Raw genomic sequence first — 27862 nt, forward strand, 5'->3', positions numbered from 1 at the left:
TGGGCTATTCCATTGCCATCAGCTTATACTAACATGTCTAGCTCATATTGTTATAGAGACAGTGAAAAGATAGAAGGCAGACTTTATAGGTCCCAGCACACCTGTTGCAAGATAGGAGACTTTGGTAATGTATCTCTTCTCCAGGTTACCCAACCCATAGTGGCCTATGCACTGAGTCAGGATGGCACAGAGACCAAACCATGAGTTTCAAAGCATCAGAGTTTCAATCTCACAACTATTCTGACTGCCTTTGGGTCCTTGAGCAAGTCTGAATCTGTTTCTTTATCTTTAAAATGGGGATAGGGGGGCGCCTGGGTGGCGCAGTCGGTTAAGCGTCTGACTTCAGCCAGGTCACGATCTCGCGGTCCGGGAGTTCGAGCCCCACGTCAGGCTCTGGGCTGATGGCTCAGAGCCTGGAGCCTGTTTCCGATTCTGTGTCTCCCTCTTTCTCTGCCCCTCCCCCGTTCATGCTCTGTCTCTCTCTGTCCCAAAAATAAATAAACGTTGAAATAAAATGGGGATAGGGTGCCTGCATGGCTCAGTTGGTTAAGCATCTGACTTTGGCTCAGGTCATGATCTCACGGTTTGTGAGTTTGAGCCCTGTGTCGGGTTCTGTGATGACAGCGCGAGCCTGCTTTAGATTCTTTGTCTCCCTCTCTCTCTGCCTCTCTCTCTCTCTCTCTCTCTCTCTCTCTCTCTCCCTCTCTCTCAAAAATAAATAAACATTTTAAAATGGGGATAATAGTCCTTTGCAGCACTATTGCAAAGATAAAATGAGATTTATTAGGTGGAAGGATTTAGTAAGTGGTAACATGCTATAAAATGTTTTTTTTTTTTTAATCCTTTTTATTAAGAAGAATTGGATCCTTGTTTTCACCATATGAAAAAGTTAGAGAAGAGTAAACAAAGGAAGCAAAAAGCCCATTTGGAGGTACCCAGACAATGCTCATCCAGAGTCAGGGAAACAGTGAGATAATTTCTGAGAAGGGAACCTGGGGATACTAGTAAGTTTATGAGCCAAGTGCAGAGAAGGGCCCCAGTCAAAAGACAAAAAAGGGGGCCTTCCTTTTCCGAAGGCCTAGAACACTGAGTCAGCTAAGCATGGGTTGGAGGGATCTGAGGAGGAAGAGTGAGAGACAAGTATGATCTTGAGGGTCAGAACTAGAGAAAGTGCCTGTGGAAGGATCAGAACTGGTGTCAACCCCAGGGGCCCAGGGGGTGATGGTGACAAGATTAGCTGATATTTACCAGACATATTCTATTCCAGGCACGGTGGTAGGTGTTTGACAGGCTGTATCTCATGAGGTAGGTGATGCTGCTATCCCTGCTTTACTGGTGAAGAAACATAAGCTTAGGGAGGGTAAGTCATCACAAGACCAGCTCTTGTCCTGCCTGACTGCAGATCTTACCTCTCAGCCATTGCGTCCTACTTTCTTGAAACTTGTGAACTTACATCACCACTTAGTCTGTTTACCTCTAAACGTTTCACTTTGGAGTAAAAACTGGTTGTGTATGTGAGCACACCAAGATATGCAGCAATTTCGGTCCAGGTTGAGAGGTTGTTGCCCTGGAGAAGAGAAAGCGTTGCCCTGGAGACAGATACACATAGACACATATGCGCAGACCTCATTTTCTTTGATTTCCTGGTCATTGTGGCAGCAAAAATTTACCAGAGGCAGTGACGGAAACTCAGATTAATGGAGGAAAGGGGGAGGGTGGTGAATTTTCGGTTGCGGACTGCCCTGCAGGAGCCCCATTTCTTCTCAGCAGTGTGGCTCAAGATCACAAGCTGTTCCCTGAAGCACATTCACCTCTTCCTGGATCAGTGCTTATTTCCAGAGCTCTGCAGGGCTTCTGGTATATCCTGACCATCTCCTGGGATGTGACCCTAATATTTCACTCTTGATGCTGCTTATTAACCTAACATGACAGTGTAGTTGAATGGGATGGGCCTGTGAGTGAAAAGTTGTTTTGTTTTTTTTTAAATAGCTAGAAGGATCATTAATTTCAATATGAAGAAGAGATTTCTCAATTTATTCCTCAAATTTTTTCTTGAGTCACCTCTTTGTGGTGATCAACTGTACCAGGTACAGAGATGAATAAGCCCCTAGTCCTAAGGAGCTAATGTAAAAATGTAAATGTGATACATTGTGATTATGACTAGAAATAGAAGTTCCAACAATTAAAGCCTCCCTCAATTAGAATAGATTACAAAGCAAAGTCACAAGTTTTCCCATCTCTGGAAGTTTCAAGGAGACTCTGAATAATAACCTGGTCATGACTGGATTACTGCATTGGATGTTGACATGGACCATGTCTTGACTATATGATTTGAAAATATTCTCTTCCTGGAATGCTAAGGCTGTATTGTTTTATGCAGCAGTTACAGTGCTGTGGCGGTTGTGGGGTTAAGGCAACAGAAGCAATGTGGCAGATGTTCCGGGTTTCCTCCCCCAAATCTGTCCTCTCTTTCTTAAGAGAAATCCAACTTTGTCCCAATTATGTACAGCCTAAAATACTCAGCTTGCAACTTGCACAAGGGTAGCCTTGTGACACCGTTCTGACCAGTGAGATGTAAGATCAAGTCACCAAGTGGAGCTTCTGGGAAGCTTCTTGTTAAAGCTGAGTCATCTGGTAAGTTTCTTTCAGCTTTCACATTTTGCCTTTTGTCCCCTCTGCAGTTTTTATTTCCTGCTAGGAACTTGGCTGTGATGCCTGGACATGGGATAGCCATTTTGTGACTTTAGCAAAAACCATTTGCTAAAGATAGTAGGACAGAAAAAGAGAAGGAACCTGTATCTCTGGTACCATCCTAGATTCTCTTTACCAGCCCTGATTCCATACACGCAGACTTTTTGTTACAGGAAAAGATAAACCACTATTTATTTAGATCACTGTAATTGAATTTCTGTTACTTGCAGCCAAATATACTCTTAACTTATGTACACAATATAGTGAAAAACATGACTTGGATTCAAATTGCTTTTTCATCATTTATGATCAAGGAGAAATTAGGCAAATTACATGAATCTCATGGAATGTCAGTCTCATATGTAATTGACATGAATAATGCATGAATCTTACAGGGGTTTGGAGGAGGATTAGAGATAATATGGGTGAAGTGGTCCAGCATAGTCCCTGGTACACAGAAGGTACACCTTAATAGATGTTTCTTTGATTTTTGTAGTTGGATATCTTCCCAATGGAGGCCCTTGAAATGATTAAAAAAGATGCTCATGTTATTGATGGGCAGACTCTGTAGTAGGGATGCACAGATGATTCATAGATGTGTGGAAAGACAGGATTAGAGATTCTATTTAGATTTATGTTCATCTTAACCTTTTTAACATTTCTACTTTGAGTACGTTTTATGTGTAAGTGTAGAAATACATGATATAATTTATAAATAAAAAAAAATAAATGCTTGGGGTACATAATAAAAAAGGTTTGGAGACCACTGCCAAGTATAACCTACATCATCAGAAAAGATTTCTGGGCCCCATGAATCAGAAACTCTTTGGTGGGACTGAAAATTGCATTTAGAAAACTGCCTAGGTGAGTCTCACATTCACCTAAAATTTAAAACTATACCTAATTTGGAACCTAAGTTTAGAATAGGGGAATTTCTCCTTATATAACCCAAACCTGTGGTGCCAATATTTTCTAGAATTTAGGGCCCTTAATGTTTAGTTCCTTTTTTAACTGCTTAGGGTAGCATAAGAGTAGTGAACTCATGATTAGTATTCAAGATTATTAAGCCTAAATTTCAGACGAGATTGGGCATATTCAGACTGTAGATAAGCCTAACTTTCAAATACATCTGCCTGAGCCTGGAACTGCAAAGGCAAGGTAAGGAAGTAGGTAAAATTTACCTTTTTTGATCTTGTTTCCCTTGTTGCAGGGCCACTAGAGTCTCGTATTCCGGAAGACTCACTATGCTCTCATAATAACTCAGAGTTTCACTCCTTTGCTCCCTCTACTGCCCTCTGCTGAGATTGTATCATGCTCCTATAATTCAAGTAATTCCCTGTGGTAGTTATGGGCTATTTAGGGAGACGGTATGGAATTATGAATGAAAAGATCTGAGTTTTGGAATTTGTTATACAACAAATGCTCAGAAATATATATTGAAGTCTTATAGGCATTGTGCTAAGCACTATGGATCTAAAATTAGAAGGTAAGTGGGTCTTACTTTAAAGAATGTGAAGATTAGTGTGGAAACCACATAAACCATTCATTACTGTGAAGTGACTGCTGTTGTACAGGTATAAACAAAAAACACTAGGAGTAAGAATGTGCAGGTCTGCTTGGGAGAGGCAAGAAAGTCTTCCAGAAAAGGTATCACATGAGCTGAAAGATGTAGAGTTTTACAAGAAAGAGTGTTCTGGACAAGAGGACTCAGCTGGGCAAAAGCCCAGAGCAGGAGAGAGCTGGAAAGTTCTAGAAACTTGGAGTGGTTTGGTTTTTGTGTATCATAAGTTATGTAGTGGGACTGTCAGGAGAATATGGCAGGGGCCAGGCCCAACCATGCCATACACAGGAGTCAGGTTTCATACTTTTAGCAACTTTTAGCATACTTTTGTATTTTAGAATGATTGCTCTAGCAGCAGAATGGAGGATAAGTAGGAGGGGACATCAGCCTGAAAAGTAAAAGGTTAGTTAGAAAGTCAGTGTCATTGACAGGTGAGAGATGATGAGGACCATAAAGAAGCTGGTGTTGGGGATAGAGTTGAAAGATAATGAGGGGTCCACACCAATAAGACTTGGTGATTGACTGGATATGAGCAGTGAGGGATACTCAGGTTTCTATCTTAAGTAATTAGGTGAATGGTAGCACCATTTTCCCAAAATAGGATGCTAGAGGAGGGGACATCTTCCTGGTTCTGCCATTCTCTGGTAATCTGAACTTGACAAGTTACTTGACCTTTCCAAATCTCACTTTTCTTCATCTATAAAATGAAACTGTATGACCATTAGGTGTAAAGTATGCAGGAGGCACTTCATCCATGAAGGCTAATAATAATAATCCATGAAAACCAGTTCTTCAGATATTAAAATGTATAATATTTTACCTTTCCCAAGTAATACAATGCTTTAGTAAAAAGTGCATGTGTGTTTAGAAAGTCCTTATTTATTTGTGTATATTTGGTTGTATTGCTTTTTATCTGATAAAGAAGCAGTGGAAAAATATATACCAGATTATATGAGTACAAGATGGTCCCTGATTTATGATGGTTCGACTTATGATTTTTTCACCTTATGCATTCAGGAGAAAAATTAAAACAAACTTTTTAATGTTTATTTATTTTTGAAACAGAGAGAGACAGAGTGTGAGCGGGGAAGGGGCAGAGAGAGAGGGAGACACAGAATCTGAAGCAGGCTCCAGGCTCCAAACTGTCTTCACAGAGCCTGATGCGGGGCTCGAACTCACAAACCGTGAGATCATGACCTGAGCCAAAGTTGGACACCCAACCAACTGAGCCACCCAGGTGCCTCAGGAGAAAACTTTTTTAAAATTAAAGTTTATTTATTTTGGGGGGGGGGGGTGGCACGGGCAGAAAGAGAGAGGGAGAGAGAATCCCAAGCAGGCCCCGTGCTGTCAGTCCCACATGGGGCTTGAACTCACAAACCATGAGATCATGACCTGAGCTGAAATCAAGAGTCAGATGTTTAACTGAATGAGCCACCCAAGTGCCCCGAGAAACTGTGCTTTGAATTTTGAGTATGTACTTGGCCATATTTTTGAATTTTGAGTTGTGAACCACAGCTCCCAGGCAGCCACACAATCATGATCAAACAACCAATACACCACTTAACAGTCTTTCTGTGCCTGTACAACCATTTTGTTTTTCACTTTCAGTATAGTATTCAATAAATCACATGAGATATTCAACACTTTATTATAAAAGGCTTGGTGTTAGATAATTTTGCCCAACTATAGGCTAATGTAAATGTTCTGAGGGCATTTAGGTAGGCTAGGCTAAGCTATGTGGTTCAGTAGGGTAGGTGTATTAAATGCATTTTCAACTTAAAATATTTTTGATTTACAATGGGTTATTGGGATGTAACCCCGTTGGAAGTCAAGGAAGATCTTTAGTTACCTATGGGATGGAGATGGGAATATGGGAAGTGGAGGAGGATAGACATAGGAATGGGAACAAGATTTTTAAATAGGTATCATTTTGTTTTAATTTTGAACCATGATTGTATTAGCTTTTTAAGACATTAAATTAAAAAAAAGTAAGTCCTGGGGTGACTTTAATGATGTGAATATCAGACATATGTTCAGTGGTTTCCACCAAAAGTCCTGGGGCTTTTTTACCTCCTGCCTTTGTAGACCTGACCTTTGTCCTGGAATTTTCTTCTAAATCTCCCCTACTTTTCTTTTCTAACTCCCACTTCACCTCAGGTCTTAGCTCAAGCATCAGTTCCTTCCTGTTACAGCTCTTTCTTTGCTACCCCCTTTTCATTAGATTCTCTTCTGTTTTCCCATGGGGTCTTGTGATAGCTGTGACCACGGCTTTTCTTCCAGTGGGCTGTAAGTATTAATTTATTGCCTTTCTGACCATTATACCACGAGTCCTTGAGGGTGAGAAGAGTCTTATGTGACTGTATCACCAGCATTAGACACTACTCATAGCTTATCATAAGTGTTCAAGAGATGCTTATTGAATGATTTTGCAATGTATGTATAATCTCATGCCATGGACTTTTGGAGATTGTTCCTATTTCAAACATTAGGCATTAGTCAGGCCAATGCACTGATTCTTTTTCCCTTCCTTCCTTCCTTTCTTCCTTCCTTCCCCTCTGCTTTCTCCTTTTTCCTTCCTTTCTTCCTTCTCCCACCTCCTCCCTTCCTTCCCGTCCTCCTCCTCCACCTCCTTCTTTGTCTTCATCTCCGTCTCCTTCTCTTCTTTCTCCTCTTCCTTCTCCTCCTCTCTTTCCTTCATTTCTTTCTTCCTTGAATAAATACACAGGTTGTCACCTATCCTGGTCTCTCAGTTGCAGTTGCTGTATATGAAGCAGAAATCCCTTACCTATGAGATTAACATAAACAAAGGCAAAAATCCACTCATATATAATACCAAGGCCCAAGGGAAACCAAGAGCCTTAAAAGGAATTCAGAAGTTTCTCTGATTAGATTGTGATCTCTTGAAAAGCAGAGGCTATATTTTCCACCTTTGTGCCTGCCCCTGGTACTTTGCATAGTGGCTGGTGCAGAGTAGGTACTCAATAAATGAGTGCTAAACTTAATTGAAAAAAAAAATAATAGGGCATGTCTTAGCTTCTCTTGAGAATTTTTATCTGGAGGGGAAGAACTATGAATTTTGAAAATTAAGTGGTTAAATATACACAGAAGCAGGAAAATGGTTGAGTATGGAACTGAAGGACAGGTAGATGTTGGCTCAGTTTTTCCTTTTTCACCAATAACTGTGTGACCTTGGCTAAATTACTTAAATCTAAACCTGTCTTCACTTGCAAAACATGCACGCATGCACACACATGCAATCTCAGATGGTTACTAAGATAATTGAATGAATTAACCAAAGCAAAGGCCTTAGCACATGCTTGTCACCTTGTAATTTACTCAGTGTTGTTTCATTGAGCATGCTTTTGTTCAACATGATATCTAGCTATTATATCAAAAAAATTTTTAAGGCCCCGTCAATAGTATAAGTCTTAAACTTACAAAACCTGAAGGAATCTCAACTAAGAAAGAAATTGGGGAAGAGGCTGGATTAGAAGGCAGTCAGCTGAGGGTACTTGCCTCTCAAATTGAGTTCTTGGCTAAAGCTAAAATTGGAAGACAAGAGAAATGAGACTTTGGAGTCATAGATACCATGCAGCACAAAATGATTAAAGCAAAGTGCAGTGCTGGCTTGTGGTCGTGTACCTGTTATCTTGAAGTACAGCCCATGTGCACCTCTCTCTGCGTCATTTCAGCAAATACGCTTTAGTTGTGGGTGAAGTGGAAAGAGGTGGGATGGCAGAGGGACACTGGAGGACTGTTGGAGACAATATTTGAGGATAGGACTAAATGGACTCATATTCCTAGTGCCTTGTAACTCATTGATTGCCAGGAACCTGGCTGAGGCAGAGCAATGGTTTATTCAGCTTTTATTCAGCTCAGCGCCCTGTTGACAATAAAATGTGTCTGAGTCACAGGGGGTCAAGTGACTGCAGCTTCTCTGATGAGTCATTGTCTTGCCTCCACTAATGTCCCAGCAGCTGGGTCTGACTTGTTTACTGAGAGCAAGCTACAGCTGTCTGCAGGTACAGACTGTTGTGCTCCAGATCTCACCAGCAGAGTGAGCATGCTTGGTTTGGGAGTATTTGTATTCCTGGAAGGTCTTGAAGTGTAACAGGCAGGGGCTGCCCAGTGTGATGTGACAATGTTCTTTCCTCAAAATTGGTAACCTCAAAATGAGCACCTGTTTAGATTGGGACTTCAAAGGGTTGAGCAAGAGTTAGAAGGTGTGAATAAGACTGATATATATTGCTTAGGATCTTAGCAAGGCTGGTGGCTAATCTACACTGGGCAATTGAAGAATGCTTAATAGACTATTTACAAAGGTGTGGGTGGGTTCAGGGAAACAACAAGTGATGGTGCAAGAGACCCCAGGAAAACCAGAGTGGGGAGCCATTACTGACAAAGCAGGGGCAGCAGTGGTTACTGGGGTAGGAGGGAGTAGAAATATGTGGAGGTCAACTGGGAGGATCTGTGGCCATCACTTAAAAAGTGCAATCAAATTATAGTTAACCAACAGGAAGGGAGCTAGAGGAATAAATCCCAACCTCACTCTCTTTCTACCTTCTCTCCTTATGTCCTTCCACTGGCCAAATCCAACTGGAAGGCAGAGAGCAAAGGAGCTTTTGATGCTGGCCATAGAGATTGCCTCCTAGGGGAAAGGGCAGAGTGGAAAAGGTAGAGATGGGATCTGGGGGCAAACAAAAAGCTTGTGGCACACCTTGCTTACTAGTCAGGTTAGTTTCTTCTCTGGTTCTTAGTTTCATTCATCATAAAATGGAGAAATCACTCTACCCACTGTTGGCTACCCATTGTTGTGAGAATGGAATGAGATAATAGAAGGTTTTGAAAAGCCATGAAGGGCTTCGTGAATGTTGAGTATGAAGTTGTTGAATAGCTACTACTTTTCAAGGAGGAAGGAATTACAATGTCACGTGACCAGCATTAATCCCTTACTTCCCAGTTAGTTCACCAGCCCTTCTTTTTTTTAAATGTTTATTTATTTTGAGAGAGTGCAAGTATGAGTGGGGGAGGGAAGGAGAGAGGGAGGGAGGGAGGGAGGGAGGGAGGGAGAGAGAGAGAGAGAGAGAGAGAGAGAGAGAGAGAGAGAGAAAGAGAAAGAGAAGGTATCCCAAGCAGGCTCCTTGCTGACACTGACAGTGTAGAGCCCAATGTGGGGCTGGATCACACAAAATGTGACATCACGACCTGAACCAGAAGTCAAGAGTCAGACGCTTTACTGTTTAACTGACTGAGCCATCCAGACGCCTCCACCAGCCCTTCCTGAGACCCTAGTAGTTATATAGTCCATACCTGATGCTGAGTGTGAGCATGGGAACAAAGGTGGGTAGGCTATATTAAAAAAAGGTGATACAAGGCGTAGCCACTACTCCTTCAAAAGCTTGTTGGAAAGAAAGATAAGAAAGTATGTGTATATTCCCATACCTACATATGAAATGTATGGAAAGTTATTAAGGTATCTCTGTGAGTACATGCACATGCACACTCACAAAGTAATGAAGTCACAGATGCAAATGAAGCAACAACTTCATTGATTAGAGTTGAACAGGGACAATCAGAAGAGGTAACACCAGAAAAATGGACTCTGACTTGGAAACTGAACCTTGAGATGGCAGCCTACTGACCTATTGAGAGTTTCTTCTGTTATTTTTCTTCCAGGTTTAGGAACGGACCTTTTCGAATAGAGGATGAAATATCTGAGTTCTTTGAACTTACGTCTTTGTTTCTTCTTCTTTCTATCTCCAATGCCAGGCATAGTATTCTGAAGGTTGTCAGGAAATGTTTGTTAAATGAATCAGTAAAAAAAAAAAAAATAAATAAAAAAAAAAAAAATATATATATATATATGTGTGTGTGTGTGTGTGTGTGTGTGTGTGTGTGTGTGTGTGTGTGTATATATATATATATATGTGGTATTTGTGCTACCAGGTTAAGTGAGAGAATGCCTATGATAACAGTGCCTCCCTTGAGCTGTGGTCCCTATGAGAATTCTTCCAAGGGTGTTTGAAGTAGCACTGCATGCAAAAGAGGAGTCCCTGTGAATGAGTTTAGCATACGCTTTTGATAAGTGATTTGCATAAGATTAGCTTGTGCATAGACTGCAATCTTAGAAATTTCCAGACAGAAAATGCTCTCTGGAAGATGTTCCATTTATTAAGAACCTATGACATGCCAGACATGTTTCTTCAATCCTTTGCTTCTGGGCTCAGTATAAAGTGATGAATAAGGGTGGTTAATCTCCCCCAATAGTTGTCAGGTTATTGCAAAGTTTAAAAACAGTGTCTGGAATTCAAGTACTGTTGCATAAATGTTAATAGTCAAGGACTCAAGAGTGTGACAATGAAAGGGAATGTTAAGGTAACATCGTCTAAACATTGGGCAAATATCAGTGGAAATGATATAGGCGCGGGACTGCTCAGAAACACTGCTGTGGATGCAGAAATCAAGGCTTTACTCCCGTGGGGAATAGCCCAGAGGAGAGCCCTGGAACAATGCCGAGGCTTCTTGGGCTTTGAGAGGAATACGTAAATGGTAGGAGCTCTTGAAACAGGCTGATCATTGTGGATAAAAAGCACAGCCTGCATCTAGTATCAGCTTCCTGCAGAAGAGAACATCACCTGCTCAGAACTCTGAGGGTCACAGAAGAAGGCGTGTTTCAACCCTGCTCTTTTCCAGGCTCGGGGCTGTGGGTGCACAAAGCTGACCAAGGCCCTGACAAGGCCAAAGAACAACTGTGCCCCCTCTCAACCTGAAATTCAGACTGCCAAGCCCCTGACAAGGGCTGTTGGTGATGGGGTGTGTATATACCTAGGTGTGCCCTCCCTGTTGGATTTTTTTCCCCACTTTCTTTTATTGAAATAAAATCTATATAACATAGAATTAACCATTTTTTTCAAAGACAATTGGAATGTTTTATTTCATAAACTGATAGGATATTTGCTTTATTATTCCATTTATTTATTTATTTATTTATTTATTTATTTATTTATTTATTTAAATTATAGTTGCTTAATATATAGTGCAATATTGGTTTCATAGAATTAACCATTTTAAAGTGTACAATTCAGTGGTATTTAGTCCATTCACAATGTTGGTAACTATCACCTCTATCTAGTTCCAAGATATTTCATCATCCCAAAGAGACACCCCATACCAATTAAGCAGTCATTCCCCATTTCCTCCCTCTGCCCAGTTCCTGGCAACTGGGTTTTGTCTCTATGGATATATCAATTCTGTGTATTTCATGTAAATGGAGTCATCCAATCTGTGGCCTTTTATATCTAGGTTTTTCCACTTAGCGCAATGTTTTTGAGGCTCATTCATGTTGCCACATGTCAGTAGTACATTCCTTTTTATGGCTGAGTAATATTCAGTCTATGTATATGTCACCTTTTGTTTATCCATTCATCAGGTGGTGGAAATTTGGGTCATTTCCACTCTCTGGCCATTGTGAATATGCTGCTATGGAACTTGTGTGCCAGGTTTTTTGGCATACCTATTTTTAATTTGGGGGGCGGGAGTAATATACCTTGGAGAGGAATTGCTTGTTGGGTAATATGCTAATTCTATGTTTAACTTATTGAGGAACCACCAAATTGTTATCCACAGCAACAGCACAAGTTTAGATTCCCACCAGCAAATGTATGAGGCTTCTAATTTCTCCACATCTTTGCCAACAATAATTTCCCATTAAAAAAAATGTTAGCCATCCTAGTTTGTGTGCAGTGTTATCTCACTGTGGTTTTGATTTGCATGTCCCTGGTACAAATGATGCGAAGTGTTTCTTTATTCCCTGTTGAATTTTAACTCAGTGGAAATATTCTAAAGCTACACCTTTCTGCCTATGAGTGGATCTGTAGTACGATTTAGATAGCAAATTCTTGCATATAGATTTGCTTAACTCTCTATGAGTCAGATGGAATAGAAGTATTTGCAAGTAGAGCCTAATAAACACTCCTGGGCAATGGTGTGGATATGGAAATAGATGAAGAACTTTCTCAAAAGCAGTATTTATTAAAACTATGCTACTAATAGGACATTGATTTTTTTCTTTTTTTTTTGCTCTGAAGTTTTATTTTAAAATCTGCCCTAAAAAAAAAAATCTGTCCCAGAAAAACAAATGAGACAAATAACAAATCTCCCACTTTATGGACTTGAGTATCTCTTAAAATGGAGCAGCCAAAACTCATGCGTTTCAATACTGCCTTTGTTGCTGAATGACCTCTGACGTTTTAGAAGACTCCTCACTTATATACTATATTAAGACATCCCTCTGTGTTTCATTTCCACTGGCTCTAGTTGGGGGGATAATGATGAACTCCTACCAGTGTTGGCAGGGCTCTTGGGAAATTCTAAGAAGAAACCCACGAGTGAACTCGGGGTGATGACGTTGTAAGGAGCTTCTAAGTAAGCCATCCATTTTGATATACCTGCCTTAGACTGGATTTCCTCCTTCATTAAGGCCATTAATGGCCCTTTTTATGCCAACTTCTTGAGGCAAATGGACAGGGTAATGTGTCTCCAATTAGAGAAAGAGAAAACTGAGTGTCCCCAGAATAGTCTCATATCACAGTTAGGCTTGTTAGCTGCAAAAATAGATCTACATCAAAATAGAGAAATGTGGAAAATGTTATGAAAATAGAAACCATATTGTGCACTACCTTTTTTGATAAGTAGGTTAGCTCTCTAGAATTCTTAAGTTTAGAAGAGATAAGAAACTAAATAATGTAGCACCAGCATTCTTTGACTGATCTGGTATTAGGTTGGGTATTGGGGTCATGTCTGTGATCAGGCTCTGATTAGGTTTTGCTTGCTGGTAATTTTTTTCTTACTGCTAAATCTCAACATCCCATCTCTAATACTTAACTTGAATGTTTTTAACTGAGAGCTGAGACTGAATCTATCAAAAAAAAATTTAGTCCCACTCTTGTGAATAGTGATATTCTTCTCATTATGTCAACCATACTTAGCATTCCCTGAATTACCTAGTCAGTAGGATTCTAGCTGGAGGCCCCTTGCAGATAAACAGTGCCTGCCTGTATAAAAATTGTCAGAATAATTATTTTTCCTGGGGGTAAAGGTATGTCAAAATGATTATGTTAGTAGGGAGAGAAGATAGCTAAGGAGAGTTGATGGTATTCAGGTGGGAAGTCATGAAAAGGCTGCAAAAATCTATTGTCTCTTCTCTGCCATCTTCTATCTCCTGTTAGCAACATATAAGGTCATTTTGCCAGAGAAATAAATTAGGTCAGTAAATAGTCATTGGATGAATCTACTTTAGATGGATGAGTTACAAGGTCCTCATCTGTGATCTACAATCACACTGATCTTGAGTTGTTGGAAACTGGTCTTGAGTACTCTGAGATAGATGTTATCATACTACTGGGACATATTAAGAATATATGATGAATATATTCTTTCTTATTTGGATATTATCTTTTCAACAGAAATGTTCTCTTCTTATTCCTGGTAGGATTACAGGTAAATATAGGGGGTGACCTGTTTTGTTTTTGTTTTTGTTTTCCCTAAATCTGGCAACTCTACTTCCTGGGCACTTAGCTAGATTATACTTCCTAGTGTTTCTTGCAGTTGGATGTAGCTGTGTGACTGAGTTCTACCAATGGAATATTTGTGGAAGTGATGTATCATTGTTAGGACTGGCCCATAAAAACCTCTCTTGTATGCTCCTGTATGTTCTTTTCCTTTTGTGGTTGGCTAGAATGGAGACAACTTCCAGGGTAACTGTGGAAGCTGCATGTTGAAGTTAGAAGAAGTTCTGTTAGACTGACTGCCTGGTGAAAGACTACCCCTATTAATTTGTTTACTTTTCTGTACTCTACAAGCAAAAAAATTTTTTACTGTGTTTGAGCTATTATTTTGTGATCTATTATATTTGTTATGTAAGTAGTTTACTTAACCAATAACTATGTCGGTTGGTTAAGTCATTTTTATTGGTAACTAAATTACTAGATAGGGAGAAAACTTAGCATGAAACATTTAACTTAATAAGGTGGGAATTATTTATAAATTTCAAGAGCAATACTCTACAAGTGCCCCAATAGGCTTTTGCTTTGTATAAGTGACTCTGAAACTTAGTAGTTTAATATAACACCAATCCTCTTATTATCTCTCTGAGGTTCAAAAGTCAGGAATTTGGGAAGGATGTAGCTGAATGGGGTAATATTACAGTGCAGTTCAATTCAGTAGTGATTTAATGTGGAAACCCATCTTGTGGAAGCCATGATTTGTGCTGTGGAGAGAAGTCAGGAAAGTAGATAGCGTGATGCTGAGCATTAAGAAGCTTACAGTACTTCTAGACTTGCTCACATGGATAGGCTCAAAATCATAAAACCCCTAATTATGTTGCTAGAATCATCTATTCAGCAAATATTTAAGCATGTACTAATGCACCAGGTACTCTACTGGGCACTGGGTTTGTAACTATGAACAAAACAGACAAATTCCTTTCTTCATGGAGCTTACTTTCAGGCGTGTGTGCATGCGTGTATGGAACAGATAACAAACAAATTAAAATTTTAATTATATAGGTTATTAGAAGATAAGTGCTATGGAGAAAACTAAGAGAGGGGAGGAAAACAGAAATTGTGTATGAGGGGGTGCAATTTTGTTTTTATGTAAGCTCTATGCCCAACGGGGGACTAGGACTCATGACCCCATGAGCAAGAGTCAAGTGCTCTACTGACTGAGCCAGCCAGGTACCCTGTAGGAGTGCAGTTTTAAGTAGAATAGTCAGGCCAAGAGTCCCTGAGAAAGTCACATTTGAGCACAGACTTTTAAAGAAGGTGAGCATCTGAAGGATGCTCAGCCTCGTGACCATCTGAAGGATGAGTGTTTCAAGCAGAGGGAAGAACAAGTGAAAAGGCACCCATAAAGGAACCTGTTGATTATTTTCAAGAAACAACAAAGAAGTCTGCAGCTGTAGCAAAGTGCATGAAGTAGAGAGCTGGAGAGAAAGGCAGAGTAAGAGCAGGATGGGGAGCTGGCAGAGAGGATCAGTAATCAGGGGCCTCCTAAGTCTTTTAGTCTGAGTAAGATTGGAAACTGGTGGGTGGATTTATTTATGTATTTATTTATTTGTTTATTTATTTAGCAAAGGGGTGACATGATGGGACTTACGTTTAAAAGGATTACTTTGGTTGCTGTATTGGGAATAGTTAACAGGAGTGTAAGGATGGAAGTAGGGAGGCCACATTGGAAGCCATTGTAATAATCTAGGTGCTGGGTGGTGTAATAATCTAGGTGCTGGCTCAGACGGGTATAATAGCAGAGATGGTCAGAAGCAGTCTGATTCTAGAGACATTTTGAAGATCGTAGAGCTAGTAGGATTTCTTGATGGACTGAATGTATGGTGTGAGAGAAAGAGAGAAGTTGAGAATGACCGTGTGTTTTGGCTTGACCAATTGGAAGAATGGACTTTCCACTAACTGAGATAGGTGAGAAAAAAATAATAGATCAAGTGCTAGAAGGAAGATAGCATGTTTATATGTTGATGGGATGGTTCAACTGAGAGGTAAAAATTAATGATACTGTTAAGAGAGAATTGCTGTAATCAAATAAAGAAGAGAGTAGAATCCAGTGCCTATGTGGAGATCCTGTCTTAGAAGTTTAGATGGTCCATTTACAGAAACACCAGGGAAGGCAGAGTATATGATCTAGAAGCTGTAGGCTGGTATTTGAGATGATAGGAGCTAAGGGAATTTCTTTTCTGATTATTTCTATTTTCTTAATGAAATAGAATACAATTCACCATTTGAGAATGAGGATGAGGGAAGAGACATGGAGGTCTGAAATCGTCATCTAGAAGAATGCAAGATTGAATGGACTATGGAAAAGCAGTAGTATTACCAGGTCTATTTGAGGTCCAGTATCGTTAACTTGAAATGGTTTTTGTCAGTGGGTGCCTGGGTGGCTCAGTCAGTTAAGCGTCTGACTCTTGATTTTGGATCAGGTCATGATCTTATGGTTCATGAGGTCAAACCCCAAGTTGGGCTTCATGCTGACTGTGCAGAACCTACTTGGGATTCTCTCTCTCCCTCCCTCTCTCTCTGCCCCTACCCCACTCTCTCTCTCTCTTGCTCTCTAAATAAACAAACATTTAAAAAATTTTTTTAACGTTTATTTATTTTTGAGACAGAGACAGAGCATGAATGGGGGGAGGGGCAGAGAGAGAGGGAGACAGAATCGGAAGCAGGCTCCAGGCTCTCAGCCACCAGCCCAGAGCCCGACGCGGGGCTCGAACTCACGGACTGCAAGATCGTGACCTGAGCTGAAGTCGGACACTTAACTGACTGAGCCACCCAGGCACCCCTCAAACATTTTTAAAAATACATGGTTCCTGTCAGCCTGATAGTGGTTTTTGTTTTTTGTTTTCCTGGTTATGTTCAGTTTCTTGGGTGCAGGCACAGAGTAGGAGGAGAATTGGATTTTTCCAAGGCTGGGTTTTGCTAAATATGATAAATTGAGAGAGAAGCGGGAGGTGGAGGGTATGTTTATAATGATAGATCATGGCATTTAAATAAGGTGAGGGAAGTGAGGACATGGAGGGAGAGAGACAGTAAACAGATGATGGAATTAATTGATTGTAGGTCCTAGTGGGATTGATGGATTATTGCAGGTGGCCTCTATAGAGAGTGATCTTGAAAGAGAGTAGATGGAGGACAGAGTGTGGGATGTTTGGATTTGAGATCATGGATGGTTGTATATTGTGATAATAATGACAGGGACTGAGGATTGACCCTGGGGAGACAGGCAGAGAGAGATAGGGTGGAGGACAAAATCACTGGAAAGGTTAGAAGGACAAAGAGGACAGTGTTGAAAGTATCATCCACATGGAATTGAAATCACTAAGAATTAAGACAAGCGTGTTGTTAGAGTGAGTCACAAACTAGAATCTTTGAAACTTGAGGAGAATGAAAAAGAGACTGGTAGATGTTTACAACAAGGAGAGGCAGGGGTGATAAGAGACTAATGATATAGATTTAAAGCTGGAAAATTTTAGAGATAATGGCTTAGAAGCAGCAATGAGGAGCACTGAGGAAACCTAGTCTACTTTTATCCTGGATTCAGGAGGCATGAGAGAGATGACAGCTACTGTTTGAGACGAATCCAGTAGAAAAAGGCTCCTCCGGGAAGAACCAGGTTTCTGTACAGTAACTTTGGAAAAAAAGTTGAGAATACAAGAGATTCTATTGGTAGTAGACCATGGGGTGCAGAGAGCACAGTGGAGGTGTTTCAGGATTGGGGGAATGGAGACAGAAGAGATACATAGCCTATGAAAATAATGAAAGCCCCGTGTGTGAGGCACACACTATTAGCAATGGTATTAGTCCTTTCCTCTGCCTGCCTCGGACTGACTTTTCCACATATTGGGGCTCTGCCTGCAGCAAGTAGTGTGTCCCAGTTCTCAGCTGTCTAAAATGGATCTAGCTCCTGGAACAGAGAGGAGAAGCAGGTAATAAAGGAGCCCTCAGCCAATATTGCAAGATTAGACATAACTGTCAGTCAACTCTAACTGATTGCCCTAACAGAGACTTCTCTGATTTTCTCATTCTGTTTGGATTGAGACATCTTGGATAGGACAGAAAAATCACTGAAGAGTCCATCTCAATTGCATAATAGACCTGGCAATGGCAAACTTCTGTCTCACTGCAGTATCTAGCCCCTTTGGATTGTGAGGGGTTTGTGTCAGTGAATGGAGAGTCAACACCATCATTTCAACCAGATCCTTCTCAAACCAGCCACTGCCAAAATTGCTTTTAAAAAGAAGAAAGAAGAAAACAAGAAAATTCATTTTTGTTAGGATAGATGATAAGTGGCTCATCTGACACATGTGCACATTGATTCATAGAAAACATAATTGTTTTTTTTTGCTGTTATCACGGCCTTCTTGGTGGAGCTGTTGTTTTGCAGAAATCAGTGGCCTGAAGGGGAGTGTGTGTGTGTGTGTGTGTGTGTGTGTGTGTGTGTGTGTGTGTGAGAAAAATTCCTGTTCTGCAGCAGGATATAAGTAGAGCATGCCCTAATGGATTCAGAGGCATTCAACACTGGAGTTACAGCTCAGTCTTCACAGCTGAACTTTTATTTTTCAGAACATAGTTCTTTAGCCATAAGGCATTTGGCAATTTTCATCAATAAAAAAATAAATTGCATAAAAGGGAGTTGGGGTTGAACCCGCCTATCACCTTTTATGTGAATTTTCTCTTTCTATTCTCTCAGCGCATGTCTGCCAGCATTTACATTCCTGAAATAATTTATGTGGGGATGGAAGAAAAACAGAAAAGAAAACAACTTCCTCAAACTACTCTACAAGGAGAACATTTGGAAGATCATGTCGATGGAATAGTGATGCAGTGGTAAAATTAAAGGTCTTCAGTTTTGGCCTTTTTTCTATGAGACCCTGGGGTATTGACTTTTCAGAATGAGTTGCTTTTTGGCAGTCTTGCTAAAGGACAAGCTCTTAGATCTACAAAAAGTTTTTGAGGCAAATGAGGATGATAGCCAGGAGGAGGGTCAGTAGGCTGAGGGGAAGAGGGTAGGAGTGAGTTTTGCCTGAACAGTCACTAAGGAAAGTCTAAAGAGGACTCTGCAGGGAGTGGACATTTTTGGAGATCCTTGGCTCCAGAGATACTGCATTCCTTTGCATAATTTTTCCGGAGAACCTGGAAATTATACTTGTGTCATTGGCTACCTTTATTCTATTTTAAGTTCTTTTCAAACTGTACATGGAGCACAACAAAACTTGTAAAGGGGCTAAGCTTAAGTGTAATTTCTCCATCAAATTCCATCTCAGCCCATTTTTGCCTCCTCTTAACTCATTGCTTTCTGGATTTTCTGACTTGTGCTTATTTGTGAAAACTTATTTTGCTCTCCATTACTTTGTCATGCTTGATTCCTAGTGAACTGTTACTTTTTTTTAATTATTAAATATAATTTATTGTCAGATTGGTTTCCATACAACACTCAGTGCTCATCCCAACAGGTGCCCTCCTCAATGCCCATCACCCACTTTGCCCTCTCTCCCACCCCCATCAACCCTCAGTTTGTTCTCAATATTTAAGTCTCTTATGGTTTACCTCCCTCCCTCTTTGTAACTTTTTCCCCTCTTCCCCTCCCCCATGGTTCTCTGTTAAGTTTCTCAGGATCCACATATGAGTGAAAACATATGGTAACTGTCTTTCTCTGCCTGACTTATTTCACTTAGCATAGTACCCTCCAGTTCCATCCACGTTGCTACAAATGGCCAGGTTTCATTCTTTCTCATTGCCAAGTAGTATTCCATTGTATATATAAACCACAACTTCTTTATCCATTTGTCAGTTGATGGACATTTAGGCTCTTTCCATAACTTGGCTATTGTTGAGAGTGCTGCTATAAACATTGGGGTACAAATGCCCCTATGCATCAGTACTCCTTTATCCCTTGGGTAAATTCCTAGCAGTGCTATTGCTAGGTCATAGGGTAGATCTATTTTTAATTTTTTGAGGAACCTCCATACTGTTTTCTAGAGTGGCTGCACCAGTTTGCATTCCCACCAACAGTGCAAGAGGGTTCCCATTTCTCCACATCCTCTCCAGCATCTATAGTCTCCTGATTTGTTCATTTTAGCCACTCTGGCATGAGGTGGTATCTCTGTGGTTTTGATTTGTATTTCCCTGATGAGGAGTGACACTGAGCATCTTTTGATGTGCCTGTTGGCCATCTGGATGTCTTTAGAGAAATGTCTATTCATGTCTTCTGCCCATTTCTTCACTGGATTATTTGTTTTTTGGGTGTGGAGTTTGGTGAGTTCTTTATAGATTTTGGATGCTAGCCCTTTATCTGATATGCCATTTGCAGATATCTTTTCCCATTCTGTCAGTTGCCTTTAGTTTTGTTGATTATTTCCTTTGTAGTGCAGAAGCTTTTTATCTTCATGAGGTCCCAATATTTCATTTTTGCTTTTAATTTGAACTGTTACTTTCAATTACACTTTCTGTTTGGTTATTTCTGGGCTCTTCTTAAGAGTGAACTCTTCCACAATCCTAATTTACCAGATTAAGGAATCCTAAAATTGATGAGATACATGAATAGTAAGATATGTGAAGATATTTTTATCACATAGATATTTATCACATAAATCATGTAAAAATTATAGTTAATCAAGACACCCTTTTGGTAATTAATAAAATATATTTACAATCCATGGGTAGATTTGGATAACAATAAGTAAAGCATTTAATAGCCATTTGATACCATGCAGTTTCTAGAATATTTTAGTGTTCATTATTTATTTGATTTCACAATAGTTCTATGAATTAGGAAGAACAGACATTAATATACCCATTTTACAGGTGAAATTAAGGGCTAGGAGGGTGAATCACAGAGCCAATAGGATCTTTAATCTCAATCTTCTGACTCTAGGTTATGACAACTGAAATAATTTGTATGAAGATAAAACGTGGTTTTGTTCACAAACAGGAATTCGCCGTGAACTTTTCAGTCTCCACTTGATCTTAGCCAAAAGGCCAAGAAGTGATAACACTTTTCAGTCTCAATATAGGTTTGGCAAATGTAAGTACTATATATCGCAAGGTTCAAGGTTTCTTTAAGGGGATGATCCAAGTATGGTATGCTGTAGCATTGCAGGCAGCATCTTTAGTAGTTCTAGCTGCGTGACATTGGCCGAGTCACCTAACCTCTTCGATTTCTCTCAATTTTCTTAACTATGAGGTGGGAATTGTATTGCCATCTGTTAGTTGTTACTCCAAAAGTAGCTGTGACATGAAAATGTTTTGTGGGTATAAAGCAGTATCAAAAGCTGTCAATGTTGTTTGTTACCACAGTCTTTGGCAAAAGATCCAGGAGGGAGGGAGTTGGGGTTCAATTGGACCTCACCGGTATGCTCAGGGCTTGGACTTTTCCAAGGTTTACATTTTTCCTGTAAAATTAAAGAGAGGAGACCATGTGAAATGGGGAAAGTTGCTTAGGACACTCTCACTCTGGTGTCTTTATGATACCCTTTCCACTCTTGTCCTAGACCCCCCTTCCTGAGCTGACGCTGCTGGAATGTAATCTTCTCCAAGAGATAGTTTTTAATGGCTTATGTTGTTTCTTTCCCTTCTCTAAGTGATTTTCCCCCCAGCAACATCATACTCAGAGATCCTGAAAGAATGGCTCTATATTGGCAGAATTTTGGAGTCATTGCAAGCTTCTTGGGGGTATGTATATTTAATTTTGTCCTTTCAAAACCCAGCATGATTATGGCTGCACATTACTAAGGTTATCCCCAGACTGAGATGATCATACTCTGTATTACCATTACATGTCATATAGGTGTGTGTCACAAGTGCCATAGGTTGTTTTTATTACAGTGTAATTTATGCAAAACAAAATGCACCATTTTAAGTTTATGGTTCAATGAGTTTTGGCAAACATATTCAACCACATAGCCACCAGCACGATCAAGATAGAGTTTCCACATGCCCCTTGCAGTCAATCCGCTGTCCCCACCCTCAGCCCCAGACTGCTTTCTGTCATCATCCATTAGTTCTGGTTTCTCTAGATGTCATATAAATGTATTCATACAGGTTGCAGTCTTTTATGTCTGGATTATTGATGCCATAGATTATGGCATATGCTTTAAGCACACAAAATTCAGCTCATATACCTCCTTTCTATAGCTGTGAATGGTGTGCAGTTTGGGGTGCTTGGCTAGTGATATTTCCTGTGACCGTAGTGGCCAGGGCTTGTAACACTTCTGCTCCTTGAGCCAGAAAGAAATGTTTCCCACTTTAAAATCTTAGTTATCACTTGCCACTTACCAGCTGCCATTGAGTGGCAAAGGCTTGGGGGTCAAGGAGCTCGTGGCCTCTCCTGCTCCTATTTGCAGTGTTATTTTAACCTTATATTACACAACACTTTTGTGGCTGACAAGCTGGTGTGTGTGTAAACCAATTATGGGTCAGCCAAACAGCACTTTTATTCAATTTTTAAATTGTAAGAGTAATACACATTCATTGTAGAAACTTTGAGGGAAAAAATGGAAAAGGGCAATAAAGATTTTCGATACTTTCTCATTGAGAATATCATTAAATTTTGGGGCACAGTTCTTTCTAGTTTTTTTTCCCCAGACAGTCTGTTATGCAGATATGATAATCCATATGTAAAATTTTATAACCTGCATTTTTCATTTAATATTTTAGTCATATCATTTCCTGTCAGTGAAAAATCTTCATAAACATATTTAAATGGCCATTGTAGCTTACCTATATATAAAAATATTAGTATGCTATTAATGATACTGTAGAATTACATATAATATGCAATTAATATGCAATTATCCCTATATATCTCTATATGTACAAGATTCATAATTCAATACATGAGAATTAAAAAGCACTAGGGGCCCTCCTTTTAAAAGGAATCTTATGTGCTTTCTGTTCCACTTCAATATGTATGGATTTTGCTTACAGCAGAAAAACGGCTATACCTACTTGATAGAAGGAGGCACAAACTGCTAAGTCAAATAGAAGTGATACAGAGACTTCTTCCTAACCCTTCTGTTTTAACACCTTAATCTTGCCTGTTGGTATTTTCTGCCCTGCAGGTGTGGAGATTCAGCCACGCTTCCATGAGACTACTGGTGACACTCCATCTGTCAGATCTCAAATTGACAGAAGTGATAAGGGTAGGAGACTGGAGTAGTTCTTCCAGAGTTATTTTGCTTCTTGATGACAGCGAAGGAAAAATATGGGCAACAAAATTGAGAGTCTTTACTTTCTGACCCCTGCTCTCAGCTGAAGGAGAGAGGCTCTGGGAGACCTAAGTGTCAACCAGGATGGCTACAGTATTGAAAGTCTGTGTGTCTATGTTGGATGTTCACTGGGTTTAACAGAACTTAAAAGATGCCTGCAGACAAACTGATTTGCAGTAAGATCTAAAATCCATCCAAGGGATAACCTTTGGGGAATGAACTGTAAGGCTTGAATAGGTCCTAAATTGTACACAGAGTAACATTATCATTTACTATTGGTACTCACAAAGTACCAACAGGTACTTTGACATGACAAATGCTTACAGTTTTGGTTCAGATCTGCTTCATAAATATTTACTGATTACTGAGTGAGGCACTGTGGGAGATGTGGCTCTGCAGTAATGTGACTGATTTTTAAAAACTATGAATTCCTAAATCATATCTTCAAGTATGTGCTCTTCTTTCAGAGGTTAAGTGTTTTTCAAAGATGTTTTCTCTGCTCAAAAATTTCCTACCTCCTTAGAGCTTGCTTTCAACCTGTAGGATATTTGAAAAATATATGCATACTTAAGATACATCTAAGTATATGTGTTTAATTCTTAGAATTAGCCAGAAGTTATTTGGTACCAAGTCCTATGAATGTGGTAGGAAGTCAACGGATGATATTTTGTTACCTGAAATGATGTGTGACTGTGGAACAGAGTCTGAGTTTTTGGAGAAGGTTTATTAATTTCAAAGGAGGGGTTCCACTGATACTGTGTGAAATGCAGTAGAATTGCAATTGCAATTGCATTGGTGCTTCTCACAATGACTCTGAAGGAAAATCCTCTTTTCAATAAGAGTTCTGATGTGTTCATAAAAAGTTCTAACTTCCTAGCTAGAGAGCCACACCTGAAAATGACTGTTAACCTTTAGGAATCTTCTGCATTTTCAGAAGGTGATGTGGAAACAAGTGTGTTAAGGAGCAGGAATTGGCATTCATCACTTGGTGCTGAAGCAGGGCTGAGGTGATCATATGATGCAGTCAGGAAGCAGGGGCGGCTGACCGGGCTCCCCTTTTCAGCTTTACACCCACCCTCAAAGGTGTAGGTTGTCTTCTTGTCAAGAGTTCCTTTCAGATTTTCCCCTTGGAGTTTTCCTTGCTATTTGTTTTATCCAGATTAATTTATGCAAAAAGGGTGTTGAGTGTGAGTATTAAATTTCTCAGGTTGCATGTTATTGCAGAATTGATTCTGGAAATGGGAAGTAAGAAAGAAAGCAATTAGCAAAAGTAGTTCAGGTTGGTTTCTTGACGTAGGTGGGTGGGACTGATTTGACCTAAGTTCTGGAAAACACAGATGACATGCATTGCTTCAGTGCACTTGAAATTCAAATTTATATAATGATTACACATTCTCTAAGGCATGGTAGCATTGCCTTTTACATTAAGTGCAAGATACTCAGGGCAAGGGCTAGTGCTTCTGAGTTTTTTATATTCCTCACAGCACATAGCAGAGTGCAGGATATACTCATCAAGGCCTCCCCAGACAGAATGGTTACTCCCAGATTCCCATCTTGTTTTCCCTTTTTTTCCTTTAAACAAACGTGGTATTGTGAGTCTGCTCAGGCTGCCATAACAAAATATTATAGACTGGGTGGCTTAAATAGCAGAAATTTATTTCCTTAAAATTCTGGAAGCTAGGAAGTCCTACGTTCAGGTGCTGACTGATTTGATTCCTGGTAAGGACTCTTGTTCTAGCTTGCAGATGGCTGGCTTCTCACTGTGTCCCCATATGGCAGAGATAGAGCAAGCTTTTGTAAGGATATTCTATTGGATCAGTGCTCCACCCTTATGACCTGATTTAACCTTATTCTAAATATAGCCTCACTGAGGATTAGGGCTTCAACATATGCATTTTGAAAAGACACAGTTCAGTCCATACTACCATCGGAACAATTATTACATTGTGTTGTGATAATTTGTTTATGCCTGTTCCCTGGAGACTATGGTGTCCTTAGGTACTAAGCACAGTGCTAGGCATTGAGAGTCACAGAGAAGGATCTTGCCCTCAAGGAACTTATGGTTAGTTGTGTTCATTTTCCATGGCCACTCTAATGAATTACCACAAACTTAGTGGTTTAAAACAACACAAATTTATTATCTTACAGTTCTGTAGGTTAGAGAAGTCTGACATAGGTCTCAGTGAGCTAAAATGAAGGTGTCAGCAAAGCTGTGTTCCTTTTGGAGGCTCCAGGGAGAGTCTGTTTCCTTGACTTTTCCAGCTTCTAGATGCAGACGACATTGCTTGGCTTGTGGTCTCCCTTTCTCCGTCTCAAAGCCAGCAAAGTTGCAGCTCTGTGATGACTCTTGTGTAGTCACATATCCCTCTGACATAGCCAGGTAAGGCTGTCTGTTCTTTAGGATCCCTGTGATCAGTCTGGGTCTATCCAGACAATCCAGCATAATCTCCCTATCACACAGATCTTAGCTTTTTTTTTTTTTTAATTTGCTTTTACTGTTTGTTTATTTTGGGGAGGGAGAGAGAGAGTATGTGTGCAGGGGAGGGGCAGAGAGAAAGGGGAACAGAGGGTCCCAAGTAGGCTCTGTGCTGACAGTAGAGAGCCCTATGCAGGGCTCAAAGTTATGAACTGAGAGATCATAACCTGAGCCGAGGTCAAATGGTTAAGCAACTGAGCCATTCAGGTGTCCCCTTAGTTTAATCACATCTGTAAATTTCTGTTTGTCCTGTCAGGTAACATATTCACAGTTTCTGGGGATTTAAATGTGGACATAGTTGGTAGGGGGGCATTATTCTGCTATCACTTTATAGTGGAAGAGAGAGACATATAAACCAGAGATTCAATGCAATGGGTCAAGTGCAATAATGAAAATCTGTTCAGGTTACATATATATATGGGAAGCATGGAAGAAAGTGGTTAACAAATGATAGTTATAAATGAGACACTGACAGCAAAGATGAAGAGGATGAGATGGGTTGTAGGGAGGTACAATGGGCATAATTTGGGATTCAACCTGATGTAGGGGATGAAGGAGAGAGAGAGTGAAAAGGAGTGAGGATGATTTCCAGATTCTGGATTGGGACTGGGCAGACCTCTTGCTGAGATAGGGAGCACACTGGAGGGCACAGTTAGTTGCTCTTCATGCCCTTGTGTCTTCATAAGTATTCTGGCTACAGCCATGTGGTAGATGGAAAGGTGATTCCTGAAGAAGGCATGTTAGGCAGACATCCTACTAGGGATACGCTTTGGTGGAGGGGATGATACATTCATTTTTGTCTTTCTCTTTTGCTTTTCAGAAAATTTGAGGTATAATTTACAGTGAAATGCACAGATCTTTTTACAAATATTGTTTAATGTTTATCAAAAAAATTTTTTTTAATGTTTGTCTTTATTTTTGAGACAGAGAAAGACAGAGCATGAGCAGGGGAGAGGCAGACAAAGAATCGGAAGCAGGCTCAAGTCTCTGAGCTGTCAGCACAGAGCCCGACGCGGGGCTCAAACTCGTCAACTGCGAGATCATGACCTGAGCCGAAGTCGGCCACTCAACCGACTGAGCCACCCAGGCGCCCCAGTGTTTATCTATTTTTGAAGGAGAGAGAGACAGAAACACAGAATCTGAAGCTGGCTCCAGGTTCTGCGCTGCCGGCACACAGCCCAATGTGGGGCTCCAACTCACAAATCGGGAGGTCATGACCTGAGCTGAAGTTGGACGCCCAACCGACTGAGCCACCCAGGCAACGCTGAAATGTACAGATGTTAAATGTTTAGTTCAATGAGTCTACGAATACATACTCGCATCCAAATCAAGACATAGAACACTTCCATCACCTTACAAAGATCTCTGGTGCCTCTTGCAGTCAATCCTTACACCTCAGAGGCAACCACTACTCTGATTTCTATCAACACAGATAATTTTGCCTATTCCAGAACTTCACATAAATGGAAGCATACAATATGTACTCTTTAGTGGCTTTCATTCAACATACTATATCTGAGATTCAACTATGTTATTGCTGTATTGAATGTTCACTCCTTTTTGTTGCTTAGAAGTATGCCCAAATCATACTTGTTCATTCATTCACCTTTTGATGGATGATTGGGCTGTTCTTAGTGTTTTGGTTATTTGGACATTTTTATACAAGTCTTTCTAGGCTTCAAGGGAACTTTATAGCATTAAATGCTGAAACTAGAAAAGATGAGCTCAGTTTTGAATAATTAAGTCAGAGGTACTTGTGGGACATTCAGGTAATGAGGTCCAGGACCAGTGGGAGTAGTCAGCAGTAAAGGAGAGAGAGGTGGGTTAGCAATTTAGATTCTTGTAGTCGCTAGTCATTTTGTGGAGTTAAAGCCATTGGAAAGTCCTCAGGTAGCCCTTAAAATGTGAGACAAGGCCCATGAATTAAATCCTGGAAAGCATCGATACCTATTTGTAAAGAGGAACCCTCTAAGGAGGCTGAGCAAAACACGACCATTTATCTTCATGTCTCCATCAGCCGGCACAGGACCCGTCTCAGTCTGCTAAATATAACAGAAAATGTGCAGAGTACACGCTTATATAGACCCTATGAGGAGACAGATGGGTAGGAGAAATGGCATGAGGAGTCGCAAAGGACAGAATGAGTGTGGTAGATTGAAAAGGGGGAGTGGTACGGGGTAAGCACGACCGGCTCCACCTTTGTTTACACTGGGCTGGGAGACGGAATCATTAGAGTCGAATAATTAGGTAGGGTCAGACTACGCAGGTCCTGAAATGGACGTCAGATGGAAGAATTTAGACTCCACAGGCCGGCCCCCTTGAGAAGAGCTGGGTTCTGGAGCAGGGCGTGAGAATATGAGATCTG

General features: G+C 40.3%; 1 long non-coding RNA gene across 1 annotated transcript; it reads left to right on the forward strand.

Moving 5' to 3' along the window:
- The first annotated feature begins 16561 nt into the window (after positions 1-16561).
- LOC102899584 lies at positions 16562-26477 on the forward strand. The gene is made up of 5 exons (XR_002739281.2): positions 16562-18654; positions 20690-20839; positions 21396-21486; positions 22875-22955; positions 26425-26477. It is a non-coding gene; the product is annotated as an uncharacterized LOC102899584 (long non-coding RNA).
- Positions 26478-27862: the final 1385 nt, after the last annotated feature.

Source organism: Felis catus, chromosome F1, assembly GCF_018350175.1.
Source record: "Felis catus isolate Fca126 chromosome F1, F.catus_Fca126_mat1.0, whole genome shotgun sequence".
NCBI lineage: Eukaryota > Metazoa > Chordata > Mammalia > Carnivora > Felidae > Felis > Felis catus.